Genomic DNA, 16613 nt, shown 5'->3' on the forward strand with positions numbered 1-16613 from the left:
TCGATAGACCATTTTGGGACACTTTATCTTTAGCGCACACAAAGATTAAAGTAATATCTGTTTTAGATTCTCACATAGAACAACATTTCGATATTTTAAAATTGTGGAATTTTCTTTTATATGATCTAAAAATTCGCACTGTACTGGAATGATAATTTACAATTGAGTGTTTTGACCCACATGAAATACCATTTCCATAATTTAATTTTTTTTATATCTATGCATGATGGCACCTGGCTTTAGGAGTATATAGTCCTGCAAAGTGCCTGCTTTTGCTTTGCATTTTTCGTGTCTACATTATTGTTTTGTTAATTTGCTTTGGTGTTGGTGGCGTTGCCAGGACAACGGCTCGTAACTCCGGAGTCCCAACTCCATTCGCATTTGGTCGGGCTTTGTTCCAGGACTTTTTGTGTGAAGGGTTTTGGGTGGGCCAGGGCATTACGCAGGTGTTGCCATTGTTTCAGGGCGGTTTTTAGCGCATTTTGATTTCCATTCACTCTGTCGTGTCGAGTTCTGTCGTCTGGCACTTTGGCTTCGTTTTAATTAAGAACGAACTAATGACAAATGCAAACAGTGTGTACCTGCTATAAGATGAAACTACCTACTAACACTCTAATTTAATTTGACTCTAATGACCTAAGCCTTTCCTACATGGGAGATAGTGGAAAAGTCTGAGAAAAGAGTAGTACTTGCTGCCTTTTTGCCAATTGTCAGCAAACAATTGCAAGTTGGAAACAATGGCGCACATTTTTCCAGCCCCAACTTGACGAACTGAGTGAGTGACGAAGGGCTGACTGGATGGATGGATGGATGGACTGCAACTGTTCCATTTATTTGGACCTGGTTTTCCCCTCTCGCTCTCTCGCCTTCTACCGCTCTCTGTCGCACTCTATGTACTGGTTGTGACCATTGTCTTTGGCTATGTCCCCTTCTCTTTCGCTGTGTCTGTCTCGCTTTCTCAGTTAGTCAGCCATTGTAATTATACACTGCACTCACATGAATGCCTAAAATGGCTGTGCTAGCTATTGAATGGGGTTTGTCGGAAATTCGAGTTAAATGGATAATTCGATTTTCTTTAAAGTATTATTAAGTACATCTTTTTTGAAAGTGACCTTCCTAAACTTGAAGTTTTAAACTATAAATCGAAAGTATCTGTAGATATAAAATTCGTTATAATGCTGTTGTTAAAATAGAATATATCTCAGGGGATTTAATATACCTCAACAGCTAAAATATAATTAAAATAACCTGAACAATAAACACTATAATGGCAATAGCTACGATCCGTTAGGGCGAATGTAAATCTCTTTTTCTCCTACCATGTCGACCATTCTCTATCCCTTTCATCGCCCAACCCCCTTTTTTCGCAGTGCATTTATCCATTGTCAGTTTCTGTTTTCTGTTTGTCTATCTGGGCATTGTCTGTTTGTCATATTTATCATGGCAGTTGCTTTTGCATTTGCCATGGCATTCTCTGCACTTGCAAATAAATGTTAATGAGTAGTTAGACAAAAAGCGCTGACAATGCACCGACTGCAACTTAGATAGAGAATAATGTGATGAGCACAGCCAGATGGGGGATTTGCCATCTTGTTGAGACCGTCTTCAAGGCCCTAAGCCTGCAGAATGAAGCTCAACAATCGCAACGAAAAAGATTTCAATGGAGCTCTAATGCCTAAATCGTTATTGTTGGGGATGGATAGGTTGCCGAGGTGGATGAGGCTTCCACACACTCCTGTCAAGCTCCTGTCGCGGTGAATTGAAAATTTTCTAAAGACCAAGACTACAATGGGTGATGCCGCCGTTGCCATGTAAATTTTTGCACTTTTTGTCGCTCATTAATGTTAATCAAAAAGCAAAAAGCACGAGGAAAATCATTCAAATTTTCGGTTGTGTTTGGCAACCGCTTGGGACTTCTAAAAGAAGCCCTTTCCCCTTCCGCAATTTACTTCACCGTTCGTATTTTTCTCTGCCCTTAAAGATAAACATCGGATACAATTTCATAGGCCACAAGGCAAACAGATTTGGTTCAAAAACGATCGAAGCATCGAAATCAGCATCGATCCATCGATGGCCAAACAATTGTCGCAAACAAATGAGATTGCCATCGTCGAGCCTGAGTGCGTTTAATCCTTGCGAAACCTTCCAGATACACATCCCAAACAAAGCCCAGATTTGCAGCAAATTGATAAACCAAAGGAGGAAAAAAGACCGTACGGAAACTGACAAAACCAAATGCAGTTATGACACACCGATTGATAGGCCAGATAGCAGATAAACAGGAACTCATATGGTTTCGGGGTTTGTTCTTGGGACATGTGGGGAATTTCCTAGAAAGACCACAAAAGGTACACGTTTTTTTTCACATTCGTGCATCTAGAAAAAAACTGTTGATTAGAACTGTTCAGCAGCATGAAAATTGGTTAAATAGGAACTATCTGATACTAAAGCACAATCGCATTTTTTACTCCAGATGAAAACAATGAAGAGAATTACTTCAAATGTTAATACATATACTTTATTGTAGTTTAATATTTTTGGGGGAAACATATCGATACATATCGACCCAGACTGCCTGTCGGGCTGACCAATTGATTAGCGGGGCTACCTTTTTCTTCCTTTTTTGCTTATGATTGTCCAACGATTGCAATCAAAATGCTAAATCATGTTGTTCACAGGCCTTCAAAAACCAGTTGTTTAATGTCCCAGACATGTTTAAAAAATGGTATTGGAATGGTCTTTACTAATGGACACGCAGTCTGGTAGCCTGGGGTAGTAGCCTTGGTCAGGACCGACTGTCCGTCGATCGATCGATTTGAATGCAGACGATTACGCGGCAAGAAAAGGACACGATGATATAGGAGCTGCTGGCATGGGAAAGATTGCGAGATATCTCTCGAATACCAAAGGAATTGAAAGATACATTTTGGGAAGTTTAAAAAGCTTGAAATTGAAAATGGGACTAAATGTATAAATACGCATTAGGATTTACTAAACATGCAATATCTTAAATACTTAAATACAAAATGTTTCTTTCTGGATGGGAATTAAAATATGTTTTTCATAGAAATAAGGATTAGATAATACGTTTTATGAATTGTATTATATATTACACAACTAACTAAACAAAAATGCTGTATAATCTCAATGAATACCCAGTTCAGGAGAACTTTGTGATTAGGATTCCACCACAAAAAAGTTTTAATCCGATTTGTAAACCTTTTGTAAGTCGATTTGTAAATTAATTCAAAATTGTTTCAATGGCAGATGAGGTGCATTTTAAAATGCTTTATAAGCCATAAGGCAATACTTGTATGCTTTCTTTGGCCACTGGCCACTTGACCTTGCCTGCCTTGTTGGCCATAATGCAGGCGTCGGCTGGACTTTGTTAGCGTTTATTGGTGGCTCTTCTTGACGGCTTCCTGCGTCGAGTGCCTTTCACGGCTCCCTGCTCTTTTTTTCGATGTATTTGTGTCTGCAGCCGTAGTTGCATCTAAGCCTGTCCTTTTCCCCTTTCTTGGCATTATCCTGTCGGCCATTCGTACCGCTCGCTGCCGTTGGCCCCCACCCGCAGGGCCATTGTCCTGTGAGCGGGCAGCGGGGTAGCGGGGTTAGAGACAATGACGCGGACAAAAAACACCTACGTGCCCGAATGAATCGAATGGCCAGAATGGCCAGAATGACTGGAATGGTCTGAATGGCAGGACGTTGTGCCGGTTGCCAAGACAATGGACATGCAGCAAATTGAAAATTCATTCATGTGAAACGAGGCAGGCAGGCAAGGTGGCTGTGCTGACCACGTCCCGGGTTTTTGGGCATTAAAACACCTTAAAGCGGATTATAGGAATTTTGACACTTTTTCGGCGTATCCTTGGCCGAGAGTCGAGTGCACAGACGTTGCGCCATTGAGAGATTCGTTCGGGATCCTAAGGAAATAAGCAGCTGAAAAGAAACGAACGGCCTGGATGGGATGGGTCTGCGGGTTCCCTTGGGTTCCGCCGCCAGTTTGTCTGGATGATGCTCAATGAATTGTCGCCTCCATGGACTCTCTCCTCATGAATGGTGGAAAAATGCCGGGCACAAAAGTCAATTACATGCATTCTCCTGGCAGTTCGGTCAGGTATTATATTTTGTTATATTTTTGTTATTTTCTGTCTTGTTGCGCTTTTCATCGGATTCTTTGAATTTCTATTCAGTTTTTTCCTTTGATTTTTCCATTATAATCTGCAAGTTGAAGGGTTTCTCTTGGTTCGTCTATAATATGATTTGTCTGTCACTTGGTTTTCATATTCTTGGCGGAGGCGTTAACTGGTTGGCGGAGTTATATATTGTTCCTTTTCAGGTGCTATATATTCTGTAACTAGCTGAAGAGGGTTCCATCATGAATCTGTAGAGCTGATTCGGATTAAGCGAATTAGGCATTAAGTGCCAATTGTACACTTAAATGGCCTTGCGAAGGTGTCAGAAAAGTTGGGATAAAAAATAATAGAATTAAGGGTAAATAGAATTTGCTAAGCTATTTATTGTGCATTTTTATGGTGAAATGTTTTTTTTTATCCAGTCATAGAATCCTGTGGGAATCTATTCATTTATTGTTTTCACATGTCAACTCAAATTGGCTTAAGAAAAATATATAAAATCATGCTTAGAGTAAATTTAGATTAGATATAGATTATTAAAAAAATTCATAAAAATAGTTAAATATAAATAAAATTTTGACATTAAATTAAATATGTAAGGCACATCATGATAAAATTCACAAAAAAATTTATTTTGTAGCTATTAAATAATATTTTTCGATTTTATTTCTGTTAAACGTTCTTTGTTTACTCGCTTTAAAATCCCTTTTTTCACCAAAACGGCAAGAAGTAAACTTAGTTAACGTTTCAATCCTCGAAGTTTACAATGACTAGTCAGCAATTAGCGGGCACCATTGTGATCGGAACCACCGGGCAGCTGCCAGGCATTAAAAGGCCACTCGAGAGACCACGATCAAGATCGAGATCGGGGAAAGAGGAAGAAAGATACACATATAGAGGTACATATAGAGGAGAAGGAGCTGGCGGAGGAGCAGGGGAAGGCGAGATCAAGTCAAGTAAATTAGCGCGCCCTCGGCTCTGGTCACGGATCCTTTTGATGATGATGATGAATTCGCTCTCGAAGAGTTACGCATCGTTTTGTGTCAAGAGTGTGTCGGCTTGATTGCTTCTGACAGCGCGCGAACCTTCGAAGGACTCGTCGCGAAAGGACAAGACGCACGGATGTGATGAGGCTGACTCACCCCGGGAACAGCGAAATCAGCAGCTGCACCACCGCGATCATCTCGATGGAGATCCCGATCCCAATACCGCTGAAGATCTGGATGATCATCTCGCCGCCGCCGATTGCCGCAGAATGATGAACTGCACAAGGCGACATAAGTGTAGCAACTCTTTGTTTATTTGTTTGTGTTGTAGGACCGAGGGTCAGCGCATCCATATGCAAATCATGGAGTATCCTCGAATGCTGATGAGCATTGATTGTTCCCAGTTGCAGGGCAAAAGTGACCGTGAGGAACCTGAAGACCTGAATCAGACCCCTTGATTGAATACAAATTAAGGTTGAAACCGTTCCAGTTGCTTTTATTTTCGCATTCTGGTTCTATTTCCATTTCCAGTTCTGTTTCTGCGCCCAATCTAGATCTGTTTTTTGGTTGTAACAAGTGTGAGTTAGCTAACGGTTTGCATTATAGGGCTTCTAACATTTTTGGACAAGATTTAGCAATTATAATTTCACAAAAGCAGAAAACTTTCGAAAGAGCATGGCTAAATTTAATGGCCAAACTTTGTCATTATGAACACGCGGCCAAATACCTAAAAAAAAAAGCAGATGAAAAGAAACCAAAGTTGTAACCGACATTTAACCCTTTATCAACCCCGCAGTGTCCAAAAACACAACAATCAAATGTATTTCTCTATAGATCTATGGGTCCCGGGAGGCGTTTCCTGGTAGCCCATTAAAAATTTGCCAATTTTTAAATTTCACAAATTTTTATTTCACGGGCACCGCCCAGCGATTGACAAATGTCAAGAATCGAGAAAAATCTTTTAATGGCTTCATTAAACTGGTGACTCACCCCCCTCAGCCACTGTCACCCCTTCCCCACCCCTGGGTGCCCTTTCAACTGTAACCCCTTTGCTAATTCAATTTGCATTTGGATATAACCAACATCGATTAATGGCCGTTACAAATGTTTTCCATTTGTCTGCGTGTGTCGCATTTTACTCGGCGCCTTTTTTTTTGCGAATTTTTCATTGCTGGAAAATTTGCGTATCGATTTTGTTACGCCCTGCCATAATTTATGCGAATTTATGATACGCATCTCGGCAAAAAATATAAATAGCAAACTTCCAATTGAGGGGCATTTAAATGGAATACGAATTGAATGAGGCTTGTGCCACTAGTGAAAAAGAACAAACCCCATTTTAAAATGAGACATATGTCTAATGGTATATTATTGCTAAATCAGCATGAAATTTGATCTAGATATACTGTGACCAATAGGAAAACTTATAAAATTGATTAAATCACAAAGAAGGTAGGGTACAACTTGCAGTTATCACAACGTTTTTTATAATAAAAGTGTAAGCAGTAAAGTGGATTTTTCAATTTTTTCTTTGCAATTAAAATGCATAAATAAAAACGAATAAGACATTAATTTTACACTATAGATCTGGTTAAATGTTGACTGATCTTCAGATTTTATATCTACAAATGGTTAAACTACTTAAAAATGTATATTTTTCCCAATTTATTTGTATAAATGCAAATGTATTTTTACCTAATAATATGCGTATTAATGGATTCCCAAGATTAAATTTTTCAAATTTGATGTTGTTTTTAATAGTACGTGTTATATTCTTAAAGTGGTGTGAAAACTTTAACTTTAACTAACACCTGAATTCAAATATTTAAAGCAAACATTGCTCTAAACTTTAGTGGTAAACAAGTTCTAATAATAGTTGTACCTAACCCTTGGTAATATCATAATATAAAAAATAGATTCTCAGCAACTTCTTTACTCATTGGACCATATCGGAGTTGATCTCCGAGTGAAGCTGACCAGTTTATATTGTCCAACCCGTCGTTACGCATCCCGGATTCATTAAGGTTATCCTATGGGCTCTACAAAATTGTTGTTGTCAACTTTTGAACCTATGAATTTAATTTAATTTAAACTTTGGCCCCGTGTCTGTCAATCGGCTGACGAACGGGGGCATGGAATCTGACCCTCGTCTTTGTTTTATACCTGACCTCGGTCGGGATGTGGTCCTTGTAAGTCCTGAGCAACCCTTTTGTCACCTAACCATTTGATGAACTCCTTTCGCACTTCCGGCCAGCCTCCGAATCCCTCGCCTCTCCTCGCATCGCCTTATCTGGATCATCGGAGGGATGTCGGGACCTGATCTCGAACCGCTCTGCTGCCTTGTCAGTTTTGATTAGTTGAACCACTTCAAGTCTTCCCGATGTCCCGTGTGGGAATCCTTATACGCACTTACCTTCCTTCCTACCTGGCGAGTTCTGATCGTTCTGCGATAACGCGATCGCTGCAATCTTGTGCAATTTTTGTTACTTATTGTCCGCCGGCCCAGTCCGAAGTTTGTTTGCCTGCTTTCCATAATTTTCACATGACCAAAACAGCTTAAGATCAAGTTAGCCATCTAAGCTGACAGCTGGCAGAGTCCTCTCAAGATACCTGGTAAAAAAAAAATGAGAAGCAAAACTGTATTCGAAGAAAAAATTAAGCAAGAACGCTAATCCCGTCATACGGTAAGCTCCGAGTGCCATGTCCTATCCATTTCCATTTCAATTTCATTTTCATTTATTGTTTATTGCCCCTGGGTGGATTGTTTGCTGAAAAGTTTTCTCAAAACATTGGCTAGTTAATCTGCAGAACTTGTTCGTCATGCAAATGAAGACAATCCGAGATCCAGTTCTGCATTCACTCTTCTTCGCGGCTGATGATCAATAATAATCATAATGACAGTCTTAAGTGGGTTAGTCTTCCAGGCAGACTCGATCCCGGAGTCGGACAAAATTTGCATTTGAAATCGATGCAGTGGCTGGCAGCCCTTGATGGATAGCTGGAGTTCTTACATCATCTTTGGCAAGAGCCATCAATCAGCTTAGCTCCGGGACAGTCTGGGCTTCATTACGATTATGGGCATATTTAAATGGCAATTTTTGCGCCAAGATTGTCAGGCCGTAATCCCTCCCAAACCTCAAACTCCCTTTTGTCCTGAATCTCTCTCTTTTTTGTGTGGTTTTCCTTATGCACATTGTGCCTCTATTCTCTGACTGGATCTACCATTAATTCCTTTATAATTTGCGCCTGACTGACCAGCCAAAGGAGCTCCACCTACGCTCAACCTTCTCTTCTTTTGGACAACAAATGGAAAAATATGAAAGAAAATCTGCCACAAAGGGACGGGCTGGATAAAAAAGAAAACTCAAGTGCACATGAGTATTTGTCCAATTTTTTTTTGCGATGACCAATTTTTTTCACTGGGCTATCAAAGAAAGAAAGCCAAGATTTTGCGGGTGTCCAGTCTGGCGGGGTTTCCTTGGAGGGTTCTTCAGATACTCCTCGCCGCAAAGCGGATTAGCCCAAAAGCGATTTTGGCACTTGTCCCAATTCAATTAGGTTGCAGACTGGGAAACGGATTCTGTGGGTGGTTGGGCTGGAAAATTACCTCCATGTCCTTGGTTTCTTGGGACCCTTTTATCCATTCCTACCATTTGCTGCCACTAATTGGCCACACCTTGAAAAAGAAGACAGTTTTCTGTCCCTTCTCCGTTCTCAGCCTCATAAATTACAAGTTCGCCAATGTTAAGAAGAAGTCAGAAAAAAATCAAAAACAGGAAGGAGAGAGGTGCAAGGAGTCAAACGAAAATTTAGCGCATCCCATTGCGGTGCCTTCATAAATTTCCTTTCTTTTACCCTAATTTAATGTTAATGACGATGCTACCCCAAGTCAAGGCCCATAAAATTTTCAACTTACAAGCTGAGAAAATGTGTTTTCCCTCGGTGGTTGCTGCCCAGCCCAGTTTTAGTTTCAAACCAGACAATAGCCAAACTGGCTGACTGACCCAAACGACCCGTTGACATCTTTGCTAAAAAAAAAGGATATAAACTGTAAAGGAAATTTGTAGCAATTTTATAGATGCCTCAGCTGAAAGGGAAAGGAGCTGGAAAAGCAGTCCGTCTTGTAGCATAGCGAATTTTATATGTTTATGGTGCCACAGGAAAATTAAGTTTAAACTAGTAGTTCAAAACGGGAACAAGTTTGAATAAATTTTAATTATCTACTTAAAAGTTATTATTACCAATTGAAAGGTTAAACTAAAATGATGTTATATAATATACTAAATGCTTATTATGTATTAGTTTATATTTTTAGTTTCTTTGATTATGTGGCTTTTAGGAACTAATGCATATTTGGTATGGCTATGTTGTTCTGATTCTAATGCGTCTTACGTTACAAGAATTCACATAAATAATTTACAATTACCTTGCGTTTTTTTCAGTCAAAGAAAGCCGAAACTTACTGAATCAATGTAACAAGGGATATTTTCATTATTTGTAGCGCTTTTCTTTTATTTCACATTTTTCTTTCATTTTCATTCTTGCCTGTATCTGTCGGCTTAAAGGCGTGAAGCATAACAAAAAACTCGTAAATATTTTGTTGGTTTTTTATTTCTGGCTTTTGTATTGTTTTTTTGGTCATATTTTCATATGCAGGCTAAGTTGTTGTGATTGATGCGTACGAACGTGCTGAAAGATGCAGCGCGAAAGTGATTTGTATCTGTAAGATGCGCTCGTATGGCCAGCGGGTTCGGTTTGGGGTAGGGGAAAGGGTAGCGGATTTGCCTTGGTTGCTGCTGTGAATTAATAATTTCCATCTTTCACGCTGTTTTTGAGACAAAAAGCCAACTGAAGTGGGGTGGAACACGCGGTCAAGGTTTGACATCGGTCGTAGCTGTAAATAAAGTTACAAGCCAGACTGGTTCGAAAGCTTGGCATTTTTACTGTGTTCTAGTTATGAAACTTACATGGGAAAACATATTTTTTTTTGTCTTAAGAACTTAATTTTAGAACAATAGAGTATTGTGATTTTCTTGATATTGTTTGGCGATTGTTAACATGGTTGGTTGAAAGCTGAATATTTTTTGAAGAATAAAATGTTCTTTTCTTACAGAAACCCCATTTTTGTTGAAACGGATTTAATCTTTTTGGTTATAATAAGAAAACTTTAGTAGACTTTACAGATAGGAAAAGTTTTCCCACAGATAAAAATTGTATCATATTTATTCGGCATGTGGTAAATGAGCTTACCAATGCGATGGCAGCAATGACGATTGGCTTTTTCTTTCGATATTAAGTTGCTTATAATTAAAATTTCCTAGTACAAACAAAGACTAACGAAAAACGACAACCAGAAAGGGGAGGCAGTTCGAATGGGAAAAGAAACGGCCCGAAAGAGTAGCGAAACGAATGCCACAAAGGCCGGCAGAGAAAGGCAAGACAAAACAGCTACAGCAAGCCAATCGAGTGACAAAAGCCCCCAAATCGGATTGCGGCCCAGGGTAGCCTATTCATGCCGCTCAACAACCGAACAACAAATATTTGTCATTTTGCCCGGTAATGTGCCACTAAAAGCCCTGCTTAGAAACGAGCCCAAGAGCAGGGTATCTGTTATCTGGAGCCCAAAAAATCAACGGTCAGACGTGCAACAACTTTTGATTTCGACTGATTCCCAAAGGGTTCCGTTCTTTATAGCGGTGGTCTCATAAAGTTACTACTATCATCATCATATTTTTTATAGGTTCTGAGAACTATGTATTTAGTATTTATTAAGTATAAATGATCTGTAGAGCACCCATACACTGTTAAATTAAATTATCTTTAAGGTAAATTATTAAAATGAATATAAAAATATAATTATCACTTGAGATCACAGAGATTTTATTTAATAATAAAATATATACATACTTTTTTTTTGGATATCAATTCACACTATACGTCAATTTACTGTATGATTTCCAAGAAAATATTCATTTGTATTATTTATTTCTGTTATTAATAAAAAAAATGTATTTTAATCAGCAAATATTCAAGAGTATCGCTCTGTCAGTCTCCCCCTGAATCCCATTTTAGCTCTCCTATTATCTCGCTTTTGTGACTGCTATTATAACTACTTGCTGTTCGATGTTGATTTTATTGAATTGTTTAATTATTAAGCAATATTTGATTGATTGCGAATTTCGTATCATTTGTTGTTATGTTTTCCTAAGCTTTCTCGTGCTGCTGCCACCGTTCGCGGTTAATGTTGTTACAGTTGTTATAAATGGTTATATGTGTTTTTTCTCTATTTTTTGTTATATCTTTTCATCATTTTGTCGTTCGCTCTCATTATTGCTATTACTTTTCAATTATTATTTACTTTGTTCATTTTTTTTGTTTTTTTTTTCGCAGTCATTATTGCAAACGCTTTTTGACCCAATTTCTTGCAAGCATATGGCATTGAATGGCAATTTCCAAATACCTCAAACATGGTCTGATCAAAGAAATAAATGTCTGAAAGGGAGTTGACTTGGCTGAAAGGTTCTGTTCTGCATATCCCATTTTCTCGACGGCCTCTATGGTTATAAATTTTCAGCCATGACAATGTTGCAAACTGGCAACTGCTGGGCTCAGAATGAACTACCGATGGTCCCCATATGAACTACAAATGGCCATTAAACGTTGGAGCACACTGTGTTTAAGGTGAAGCCGGGAAGGAAGCGTAAAAAAATCCAAACAATTTTTACACATTTTTTCTAGCCATTTTTCCATTCGGGTTGTGTTCGTTTGTATTGGCTGCGCGTTTTTATTTTGTCGCACTTTGGATGAGGAGTGAAATGGGAATGCACAGTGGAGCAGAATCGGTTTTTATTAATATTTAAATATAAAGAAGATTTAAAGATTTACCAAGATTTAAAAATCGCGGTTATATATTTTTATTGAATCCACAGAGAAACCATTGGAACAATTCAACAAATAAAATCTGGGAAATTGTATTTCTTGAACACAGCTTAGAACACAATTGCGCAATAAAGTTATACAAATATTTTAGGTTTGTGGGCGCTAGCTATATGTCAATATCTATTGACCCACGGTTTAATCTGTGGCAGTCGTAATTCAGCCATTTCGCTTTCATTAGCTGCTCACCCATCCAGGCCGCCCAGATTTCTGCTGTTGTTGATGCTGCTGTTGTTCGTGTTGTTATTGCAGTCAGACATTATCCTTTTTGGCGCTGATAGGCGCAACATTTTTGGTTTTTTGCATTGATAAAGTGTGCCATAGCTTGGGGTTAATGTCGTGCCAATGATTTAGCACCTTGTTACAGAGCCCAGGGCTCAAAAAAAAATGGAGCCCAGAGCAACCCAGCCCAAATGCGAACTAAAAGCCCAAGCCCAAGCCGAACCCGATCCGATCCGATCCGATTCGACTCTTAATTGCACTGATCGTGTGGACAGGCTTGAGGAGCCCTGAATTGTGGATCCCCAGGGGGATGAGAAGGGTGGCCCACCTTGGGCGCGTGTCGAATCGGTTTTGTGTGGGTGCTCGCACTGATTTGTTGTGATAAATAAGTGGCAGCCTATAGTTCTACGTACAGAAATGAGGGCGGTGGGGAGACAAAGATATAGGGATTTATATCGGGAAGTATCGGGAATTGATACACAAATAGCCTTTCAGTTTAATATAAGATTATAATTAAAGAAAAATAGTTTTTTAAACTGGCACAGACCTTATTCCTAGGAAAATTAAATCTTAAATTTATTTAAACAAAGATTTCCATTATCCCTTTTTTATATTTTATAAATTCTATAGTACATACAATCGTAATTTAATATTTTAAGACTATATTAGGTTTCATTTAGATTAAAAATGTTATATGCCAGCCGCAATAAAAAGGTATTAGAGATATCTGAAGCAGCATAACTTCTCATCTCGCTGGTGTGGATTTTCATTAACATTTTTTAGATTTTTGTGTAGCGGCCGCCTTCTCTTTTAATAAGAACAAACAGGCCGTTGAGTATGGACAATCGGTTGGCGCCCCATGGTGCCCCATATATAAATATATATGTGTACACCGGATTCTTTTCTTGGTTAATCCCCAGAAGAACCCGCGAAAGTCATAAAATCTGATTATTTATGGATGGCACTGGGCCAGCATATCCTGCGGCCGTTCTTTTCATATTTCCCCATATGTTCATTGGCATTTATGACACGACCAAAAAGATTCCAATTGTTTCTGCCGGCCTCCCGTTCTGTCTGTTAGTCTGCCTGTCTCCTGTCTCCCTCGCGCCTCTGTTGTCGTCTCCCTCTCGTTGTCCAAGTGTTAAGGCATTGCTGGAATGGGCTTTGATTAACCTTAAGCGCATAAATAGTGGATTCAATCAGAGACAGTCGAGGCACAAGCGGTCGTGAGGTACTATGGGATAATATATTAAAAGGTATATTAAAATTTGGATGCCTGACTAACTGACTAAACTGTCACATCATAATCATCCATTAGTTACTTTTATAAATCGAGTAGAATAATTATTTTAAAGATGCTAAAAGGTATATATGAAATTAAGTACCATTTTCAGCTTACTAACTTTCAGTAGCTTAGAAAGAACAAACTTTCCAAAATGTATAATTCTTTTGGTGAAGTTTGAGAACTTGATTATTAATATTAGTCTTAAATATATTCCATTAATAAATAAGTATTCTACTAGCTGACTACTAATGAATCTCATATAATTAAGAAGTATTTTTTCATAAAATTTCTCCTTTTCATTCCACTGCACTTTGAGCAACCGGTCCGAGTCGATCGGTCTCCGAAGTGCTGCTCTCCAACTCATTAGGTTCGATTCTTCTTCTGGGGGCCTTCAGAAGAAACTTTTTGCGGCAACGTCATTGTTATTGTTGTTGTATGTGGGAAGGAGTGACTCCGGTTGTGGTTGTTGTTGGCATTGTTTGCCCATACGGATACAGTGAAGACTGTGTGCGCTTTTGTCATTTGTGTGGATGCAAATGCATGAATATACGTTGGATGAAAAAATGGAAATGTTGCTGCTCTATTGATTATTGGATATTGATTGCTGGTGCTGCCTTTTAATTCGAGGCAGGCAGCAACAAGCAGCCGCCAGAAAGAAAGAAATCATTTTCCCCCGTGAAAACATTCCAAGACAAGTGGTTGCCAGTGGATGGGTCGCCACTTGGTCTGGCCAAGACCAGACAGGCTGGAACCACCAGCTGCGTACTAGTACTTTCCCCCCTATCAAGCCACACAGAAAGAAATGTTTCGTCATAAAGGAACCTTTTAAATAATTCTAATTTTTTTATTTATGTAACCACTTTTATAAGGTTTAATTAACTATGGTCATTGTGCATATATTTATGGTAAAATCATTTTGATATCTTTATATCCTTGAAAAATGTATTTATTCCTTTGTATCTGAATATAGTACCAAATTTTTTCCTGTGCAACCCACTTTAGTGCCATCGAAACGCATTTCATACAAAGTCATCGTGGCCGTTGTAGAAATGACAGTCGCCACTTTATGTGGGGCTGATCAATGGCTGGATCGCTTTGGTCTGGCTCTTGTCTTTGAGAAATGCATTTCCATATTGTTTTGATCTCGAAATTCGTTCGAATTTCCAACGCACGACAACAATTTTGACAGTTGCATTTGAAAATTCCGTGGAACTCGCCGGCGAGATAAAGTTAATTGAGTTATTTTGGACCTGACAGTTGATTAGTTGGGGCACTGATCCCGTAAGCCCGGCCAAGACCCAAGACACCCGTCCGGGCCTGGCTAAGTGGAAAATTATTATTCAAGTTGCCCCATTAGGCTGCTCCTTGGCATTGTGAAAAGAGACCCCCACGCATCCAACGCACACAGGGCACATTTCATGCAAATTTATATGACTTTGTGGCATGCCCTTGTTGAAAGTGTTGCGATTAAGGTGAGAAGTTTTAAAAGGGCGGATATTGTTTAAATAAAGCTATGTAACGTAAAAGTGTTGTGTACTTATGATTATAATTATATTTGTATTTATAGCTTAAGGATTATAAATTTATTAAGTTTAATATGCAAATATATACTCTTGAGTAGTAATAAAATATAACGTACATTTCATATTTCAAGAGATTCCGATTACAGTATTTGTAACTTCGTCTCTTAGCCACATAGATTTCCTTTTGAAGCATATGCTAAAGTTTCCCAGAGATCTTCCATTCAGGATAAAAGATTCAATTACAGAGATCCGTGTGACTTTGGGTCGAGGAGGCACAACATGTAAACAAGCGAACACAAACGTTGCGCAAAATGCAAAAAACCCATCAAAATGATGGATGACACTTTGATGGCGTGTTGCACTTCAGGAAACCGCAATTGGCAAACGCCAGCTGCCATGGCAAAAAATCAAAAAAATATATTTAAAATCAACAAACAGTAGTCAAGACGATCGATGTCAATGAATTTGAGATGCATGCAAATGCCAATTGTCTTCGATTCGCATTCGTATTCGCAAAAAGGAAAATTGCCTTCTTCGCTACGCATCGAGTTCAAATGTCACACGATCGATCCCCGATTTGAAACGAATGAAGCGAATGGACGGGTGGTAGTTTCCCTCCCCTTCTGAGACTATTTTCTTTCTTCGATTTTCGCCACGGTTGCAATTCTCCTTTTGTTGTGCAATGAAACTGAATCTTTGAGTAAACTTCTCCACCAACATTTGCATATAGATCGTTTTGCCAAGATCGCACACTCACACTTGATTGGTTTTGAATGGTCATAGAAATGAATGCAAATTCTGACTCCGACCTGGGGGGTAAATTGATACTTCATTGAATTGTTAGTTAGCAATGCTCTTTTTTTTTGATACTTCGGTAGCGGCTCTGTGATCTTTAAGTGAAAATCTCATCTGTCACATGGCCATTGCTCATTTTTGAGGCGGAAAAACCGCTAACGACAATTTAAGTGATCGCAAAAATGATTGCAAAGATCTTTACAATCGATCTGCAGAGTTGAAATAGAGACTAAAAGTGGCCTCAACATCTGCAGTGCTTCATTACATAAATGTTTGAGTGATCGTTGGAATTGATTTATTTATATTTATATTTCTTTTTTATTGATCTGCATATAAGGGTAGATAAGCCCGTGGCCGATCTAAGAACTAGAAACTTTCTAGAACTCGATTAATCAAGTTATTAAAAAAATTTTTTTTTTTTCAAACAGAAAAATTTTAAACGCAATTGTACGAAATTTAATTTGAATTTAATTTAATTCATAAGTTTCCTTGCTTGATCCTCATTTTGTTACATATGTATGGCAAGGATACGCCTAATAAATCCCTTGAAATCCAATAATATTTATAAATCCATTTATATGCCCTCCCTCTTTCGATGACGGTAAACTTCATATTCCTCCTTTGGCGCCAAACTTTAAGAACAAAACGTAGTTTTTCTTATTTTTGCTTTGCATGTTATTGCAATTACGATTTCATTGTTCGCATTCGAATGCAAAAATCGAACCCT

The sequence above is a fragment of the Drosophila sechellia genome, chromosome 3L (genome assembly GCF_004382195.2).
Source record: "Drosophila sechellia strain sech25 chromosome 3L, ASM438219v1, whole genome shotgun sequence".
In the NCBI taxonomy this organism is placed as follows: Eukaryota; Metazoa; Arthropoda; class Insecta; order Diptera; family Drosophilidae; genus Drosophila; species Drosophila sechellia.